Source organism: Phacochoerus africanus, chromosome X (genome assembly GCF_016906955.1).
Source record: "Phacochoerus africanus isolate WHEZ1 chromosome X, ROS_Pafr_v1, whole genome shotgun sequence".
NCBI classification, from domain to species: Eukaryota; Metazoa; Chordata; class Mammalia; order Artiodactyla; family Suidae; genus Phacochoerus; species Phacochoerus africanus.
Window position 1 is genome coordinate 12,983,155 of NC_062560.1, and position 7,376 is coordinate 12,990,530.

A 7,376-nucleotide genomic window follows, 5' to 3' on the forward strand; every position below is an offset into this window, starting at 1 on the left:
GTCTTGTTAACATGCAGATTCTTTTTTTTTTTTTTTGTCTTTTTAGGGTCGCACCCTCGGCATACGGAGGTTCCCAGGCTAGGGGTCGAATCGGAGCTGTAGCCACCGGCCTACACCAGAGCCACAGCAACGCAGGATCCGAGCCGCGTCTGCAACCTACACCACAGCTCACGGCAACGCTGGATCGTTAACCCACTGAGCAAGGCCAGGGACCGAACCCGTAACCTCATGGTTCCTAGTCGGGTTCGTTAACCGCTATGCCACGAAGGGAACTCCTAAAATGCAGATTCTGATACAGTAGGTCTGGATGGGACTTGAGACACTGCACTTCTTTTCTTCTTTTTTTTTTTTTTTTTTCCTTTTTAGGGCCTCACTAGCAGCATATTGAAATTCCCAGGCTAGAGGTTGAATTGGAGCTACAGCTGCCGGCCTTCCCCACAACTCACAGCAACAACCGATCCTTAACCCGCTGAGTGAGGCCAGGGATCAAACCTGCATCCTCATGGATACTAGTCTGGTTCATTACCACTGAGCCACAGTGGGAACTCTGAGACACTGCATTTCTAATAAGCTCCCAGATGATGCTGATGCTGATGCTGATGCCGCTGGTCCAGGGACCTCACTTTGAGGAGTAAGGTGCTAGAAAAAGTTAGATCAGCAGGGCTGGAGCAAAAGGAGAGCGTGGGCAAGTAAACCAAACCTCTGTCAGAAAGCTAGTAGGGGGCCAGATCTTGCCATGTCTTGGAGCACATTGTGTGGACTTAAGCTGTTACTGAAAACTAGCTGGGAGCGGGGAGGTGATGTGATCTGGCTTCTGTTTTAGAGGCGTCTCAGTAGGAGCTGTGTTAAGAACAGATTGTAGAAGGGTGAAGGTGGTTAGGAAGCCACTGAATGAATCCCGATGAGAGAGGGTGGTGCCTTGGACGTGAAGGCGACAGTGGGAATGTGAGAAGTAGGCAGAGCCAACACGATTCCTGATGGATTGGTTGGAGGACTGAAAGAGAAGAGTCACTTGAGCACTTGGAAGCATGGAGTTGCCACTTCTGCCCCATGTCTCACATCCGTCTTCTCTCTCCAGTTCACTGCCACTTCTCCAGCCAAGCCCCATTAATTCTCATTACTGTAATTGCCTTCAAACAGACACTGCAAACATCTTCTTGAGAAACGGCTTTGTTCAGTCCAAGCCCTTGTAAAGACCTTAGAGAGTCCATGGCCTGGCATGGAAACTCCTTCATAAACTGGCCTTTTCCCACACTTTTGGGCTATTATTCTCGCCCATGTCTTCACGGCCTGCTCTCCATCATGACATACATGCTATAGAAGATGAAAAGCTGTGGGGTTTTTGCAGATTTGGGGTATTTGCAGATCCTGGCACGCCCTTAAGCCACGGCATTGTCTCTTATTCACTTTCGTCTACTTTTGTTATTTGTACCTAAAGAAAGCAAACCACTTGCAAGCTTGTCTTTCCTGTTCCTTTATGGTTGTACCACAGTGCTTACGTCAGTGCCACGTCATGTAGAGGCCGTGGACCAGCAGCAGCAGCACGTGAGAGCTTGATGCCAATACAAGTTCATGGGCCTTACCCCAGACCACCAAGTTAGAATCTGCCAGTAGGGCCTGAGAATCAATGTTTTAACAAGCGCCCCAGGTGATTCTTACACGTGCTAAAGTTGGAGACAGAGTGGATCACACCACACCTCAAACTGAACATCAGTCGGTCCCCACATCATACTTGAGAACTGCTGATCCAGACCAGCGGGCACATTGGGACCCCCAGAGAGCTTTCATTAAAACGGTGGTGCCTGAACACCCACTGCCTTTCACTGTGATTGAATTGGCTGGAGGGGGTTCACGCCAGGCCTGGGAACCTTGGGAGCCTGGCAGATGGATGTCCACTCTGTTCACCATACACGACCACATTTTCTGCCTCTGGCTGTTCCCTATGCCTGGAGAGTCAGTCTGTGCCCTCTGCATATTGTCTGATATGGCCATTCTAGCCGTATTCCCAAATATGGCTTCTCTTCGACCTGGTCTGGGATCCTCTTTTCTCAATTTCCTGAAGCCACATGGGTGGCTTCCATGACACTTGCAGCCAAATCAGACCCCTACCTTGCTCTCTTTGTTAAAATGGGGCCTCATTCAATGGAAAGGTGCTTCTCAAACTGTGTTCTATGGAGTAGGAGCATTCGTTCAGATGCTAATACTTATTGGTGGGACTGTTCTTTGGCCAAAAAATGAAAGTTGAGAACTATTACATACCACATGGTTTCTGGACCTCCCTCTCTAGGTGTTTCTCCCATCCCTGGACCATAGCTCTCAATCTTTTTTTAAAAAATAGCATTTTCTGTCATGGAGCTGGAATTCACATAACATAAAAGCAACCATTTTAAAGTGAACAACTCAGTGGCATTTAGTGCGTTCACAGGGTTGTGTAATCACCACCTCTATCAAGTTCCAAAACATTTCAACGCCTCGAAAGGAAACCCTGCTCCCACGTGCTGTCACCTGCCGTTTCCATCCAACCCCTCAGCCATTAGGCATGTTACTACTACTTACTTTGAATCAATTTGCTCTTCTGAAAATTGGGGATCCTGCTCTATCAGGCTGTTAGGAGAAACAAGGCAGGTGATGTGTGTAAATTGTCCAGCCCTGTGCACATCAGGTACCTAATGAAGGTCGGAGCCTTACTTCACTTTGCCGTTGGTCTCATCATTCTGGGGTCCCCGAGGTCAGATCCCACAGCACTCAGAAAAAGAAAAAAGGCTTTGTAAATTCTTTCTTTAGAAAACTAAAAATATATCTCCCCGCTCTGAAAGATGGAACAAGAGTAACCGCTCTAAAGACCATTAGCAAGAATCTATATAAAATTTCCCTTTTTATTTTAGAACCCTTTTAATTTGGGAATTATTTTAGGCTGATAGAAAAGTTGTAAAGATTATATGGCTCCTGTAAACCCGCACCCAGTTTCCTCCACTGTTAACTTTTTATCTAACTATGGGACATTTGTCAAAAGTAAGAAAACACTGGCACATCACTCTTCAATACGATTACATCCTTCATCCAGATTTCAGCATTTTCTCCACTAATACTATTTTTCTTACCCAAGATCCAACCTGAATCCCACACCCTGGAATTAGTTGTCCTGTTTCCTTGGTCTTCTCGGTGGCAGTTTCTGTCTGTCTTTGCTCTTCATGACCTTGAGGGTTTTGAAGGGTATGGTCAGGTATTTTGTAGAATGTCCCTCAATTTGGGCTTATCTGATGTTTTCTCAGGATTAGACTGCGGACATGGGTTCTGAGGCCACTGCGGGGTGAAATGCTTTTCTCATCACACCAGATCTCATCAGGTAGCAGCACGTGGTACCTGCACAACTTACAACCGGTGATGCTGACCTTGAGCTCCGGCGTAGTGTTGGCAAAGTTTTTCCACTAAAAGTTATTTTCCTTTTTCTATCCTCTGGTTTTTGGAAGTGAGCCACTAGTTTAGCCCCTACTCACTGGAGATGGAGAGTAAGATCAGCCTCCTAGAGGGGGCAGTATCTATAGCCTTTATTTGGAAATCTTCTGGAAGATTTGTCTCTCCTCCCCATATTATTCAATCACTTATGAGGATGGACTCGTGTGTATTTCTATCATACTTTGGGTTATAATCCGATTCACTATTATATATTTTGTTGCTCAAATTGTTCCACTTGGGCTGCTGGGAGATCTTTCAGATTGGTTCCCATGTCCCTTTGACATTCCGTGATCCTTTTCTTTTCCTAGTATATTAGCTTGTGTGTGTGTGTGCGTGTGCGTGTCTTTTTAGGGCCGTACCTGCGGCATATAGAAGTTCCCAGGCTAGGGGTCAAATCGGAGCTACAGCTGCCAGCCTATGCCACAGCCACAGCAACTCAGGTTCCAAGGCGTTTCTGAGACCTACACCACAGCTCACAGCAACGCTGGATCTTTAACCCACTGAACGAGGCCAGGGATTGAACCTGTATCCTCATGGATACCAGTTGGGTTCATTACCACTGAGCCATAATGGGAACTCCCTAGCAGCTTAGCTTTTGATACACATTTTGGTTTTCTTCCCCACCCACCTATCCACTGAAATTCCTGTAAGGTCTTTTAGGTTACAAAGTTTTCTAGATTGTCAGGCCAAAGTATACCAGTTTGTTCGTAGGGTACCAGACATTTCTGTGACAATACAATTGATCTCTTTCCTTCAAATTCCATTTCATTTCCTAAAAATCTCCTACAAAATTTTCAAACTTAACAAAGCTAGAGAAAAGAGAATAATGAATCTCCATGTATCCATCACCTAGCTTCAACAATTTTCAGCATTTTGCTTTGATTCAACTGTCACCTCTCCCATGCTCTGCCACTGGAATCCTTTAAGGCAAACCCCTGACATCATATGAGTTCAACTACAAAGAGTTCAGTCTTCAATAGATCAGAACTTTAAAAAAAAAACAATATATATATATATATAAAACCACAAAACAATCATTACACCTAATGAAACTTGTAATCCTTTAATATCCTCTAATGCTCAGTCCATATTCAAATTTCCCCTCAAATTTTAATAATTAATCTGTTTAAGTTACAATCCATACAGAGTCCACACATTATGACCGTCTTTCCCCCAGCCACCACCCCTTCTCCATCACACATTTTTTAAAAGTCAATTTGTTGAAGAAACTGGGTTTTCTGTGCTATCAAATTTCCCAATTCTGGATTTGGCTGATTGTGTCTTCACAGGGCCTTGTAACATGTTAGTCTAGTCCTTGAATATCCCATAAATTGGATAATTAGATATAGAGTCTTAATTAGATTCTATTTTCGTATTTGCAAAAATATGCGCAATATGTTTGATACATATATCAATTTATCTATCTAGAGCTACTTTAATAGCATACCTATATTTGCAAAAATACTTTATTGGTGGGGAAATCAACTTCCTAAAGCCTCACAGTAGAGGCCCTATTACCCACCTGTCCCACTTGTAATTTTCCCTTTTGCGATTCCTCCAGTTCCTGGTGTTGCCCTTGCTCGTCTTTACCATTTTTCTCAGTTCCCTTCACAGGCTCTTCTTTACCTGTGGGTTCACGTCACCGTCTTCAGGGCCCCTCTGTCACTGGTCCATTCCTCCTCGTCTCTATATGGTTCCCTTTTCTGTATTCCTAAGGCTGAGGGCTCCGAAGTCCGTAGTTTTGAAGCAGACCCTTTCTACTGAGTTCCAGGCCCAAATATCCAGTGACCGACAGGATGTTACTGGATGTTCAGTGAGCTCTTCCAACTCAGTGTGTCCCCAAGCGGAGTTAATTATCCTTATTCCTAAACGCTCTTTCTCGGCATGTTCTCCACCTCAATGACAAGAACCACATTCCAAGACAGAAACCCAAGCCACCTCAGACATTTCCTCACCTGCCCCAAATCGCCAAGCCAAAGGACAATATCTCAACTGTGCCCCCTTTTTGCGCTGCTATTGGCTGATTTCTAAAATTCAGACAAAGAACAAATGCCTTACTCAGTCACACACTCTCCAGCAGGAGCAGAACCTAACCCTTTGCTCCAACGTGGAACACCCCAGAATCTTGCCGAGGGCCGTAATCAGCTCCGAACTGTACACTGTGCTCTGGATACACTGTGCTTTACACATATTGTGAATATGTTTGTAGAAAGGGAGGCAGCTATAAGTAGGAGTTTAGGAGTCAGAGCATCTGGGTTTGACATCCAGTTCCACCACTGAGAGTGAATTTGATTAAGTGGGTTAGTTCCTCTGTGCTTCAGTTTCTTCATCAGTAAAATGAGGGTAATAATCCTTTACTACTTTTCTGAAATTCTCAAAGCTCTGGAAACTTGAAGTTGTGTTTGTTTTTAAATAATTTGTTTGGTAGCCAAACCTGACTTGACTGTAAGGATTTTAAAATTGAAGCACAGATGGAGTTTCCGTCATGGCACAGTGGTTAATGAATCTGACTAGGAACCATGAGGTTGTGGGTCTGATCCCTGGCCTTGCTCAGCGGGTTAAGGATCCAGCGTTGCCGTGAGCTCTGGTGTAGGTTGCAGACGCGGCTCGGATCCCACATTGCTGTGGCTGTGGTATAGGCCGGTGGCTACAGCTCCGATTCAACCCCTAGCCTGGGAACCTCCATATATTGTGGGTGTGGCCCTAGAAAAGGCCAAAAAAAAAAAAAAATTAAAGCACAGTTAATGTGCAATGCTGTGTTAATTTCAAGTATACAGCCAAGTGGTTCAGTTAGATAATACATTTTTTCAGATTCTTTTCCATTACAGGTTATTCCAAGACATTGAATATAGATTCCTGTGTTATAAGTAGGTCTTTGCTGATTGTCTATTTTATGCATAGTAGTGTGTATCTGTTCGTTTCAAACTAATTTATTGCCCTCCCATTTCCCACTACCCACTTTGCTAACTGTGTTTCTTTTCTATGTCTGCAAGTCTATTTCTGTTCTGTAAATAAGTTCACTTGTCATTTTATTTTAGATTCCACATATAACTGATATATTAGTCTTTCTCTTACTTACTGTGACTGACTGTAAGGATTTGATGACAAAACCTGATGTGAACGGAATTGAGGACATTTATGGTCTTCGTCCACTTAAATAATCTTCCATTTTACTGCAACGACTGGCTTGGATGACAGACAGGCTGCTGCCCCAGCCCACTGAGACAAATTCCACAATATGCTGTTCTACTTTTCAAAGAAATGGCAGTGTCTGAATTCTGAAACACACTTAAGAGTTTTGGAAAACTCGGTTGTGTACCTGTAATGGCTGCTTCATAGGTTGGTCACAGGTTGCTTGTAAAAGAAACGAGTATTTGTTAAGCCATTAGAAGAGTATGTGGCCCATAGTAAGTCCTGTATGAGTGTTTGATAAAGAAGCTTTTCATGTAACAGTTCACCCTAAAAATGAAGTGAAACAGAAACTATTTTGTGTCAGAAGTTTGATGAATTGGGGGGGCCTCCATCAAAGCTGGGTTCTTATCATAGCTTTTCTGTTAGAAAGAAATTAAGCATCAGAGAGACAGAAAAACCCCTTTGAATTGGCACTCCAATCCTCTGCCTGCTCAGAACTAACCTCCATTCTGAAGCTACCGTGTGTGAATCTTTTCCAGGGAAGTTTCTCAACTTTAGTACAGACAGTATGCATCCATGGTATGTATTATTTTAGAACCAAGAATGATCCAGTCCAAATGTCAACAGTGCTGAGGCTGAGAAGCTCCGCCCTCACCTCGCTCTCTCCTAAGCTCTTGCAGTGCCGCCGCGCCTCTGCCACGCACATCCTGCAACTACTACCACCGCACCCCTGTGAACCTCCCTCCTAGACTGCCAGCTCCCCACGGGGAGAGACCGTGCTCTGGCTC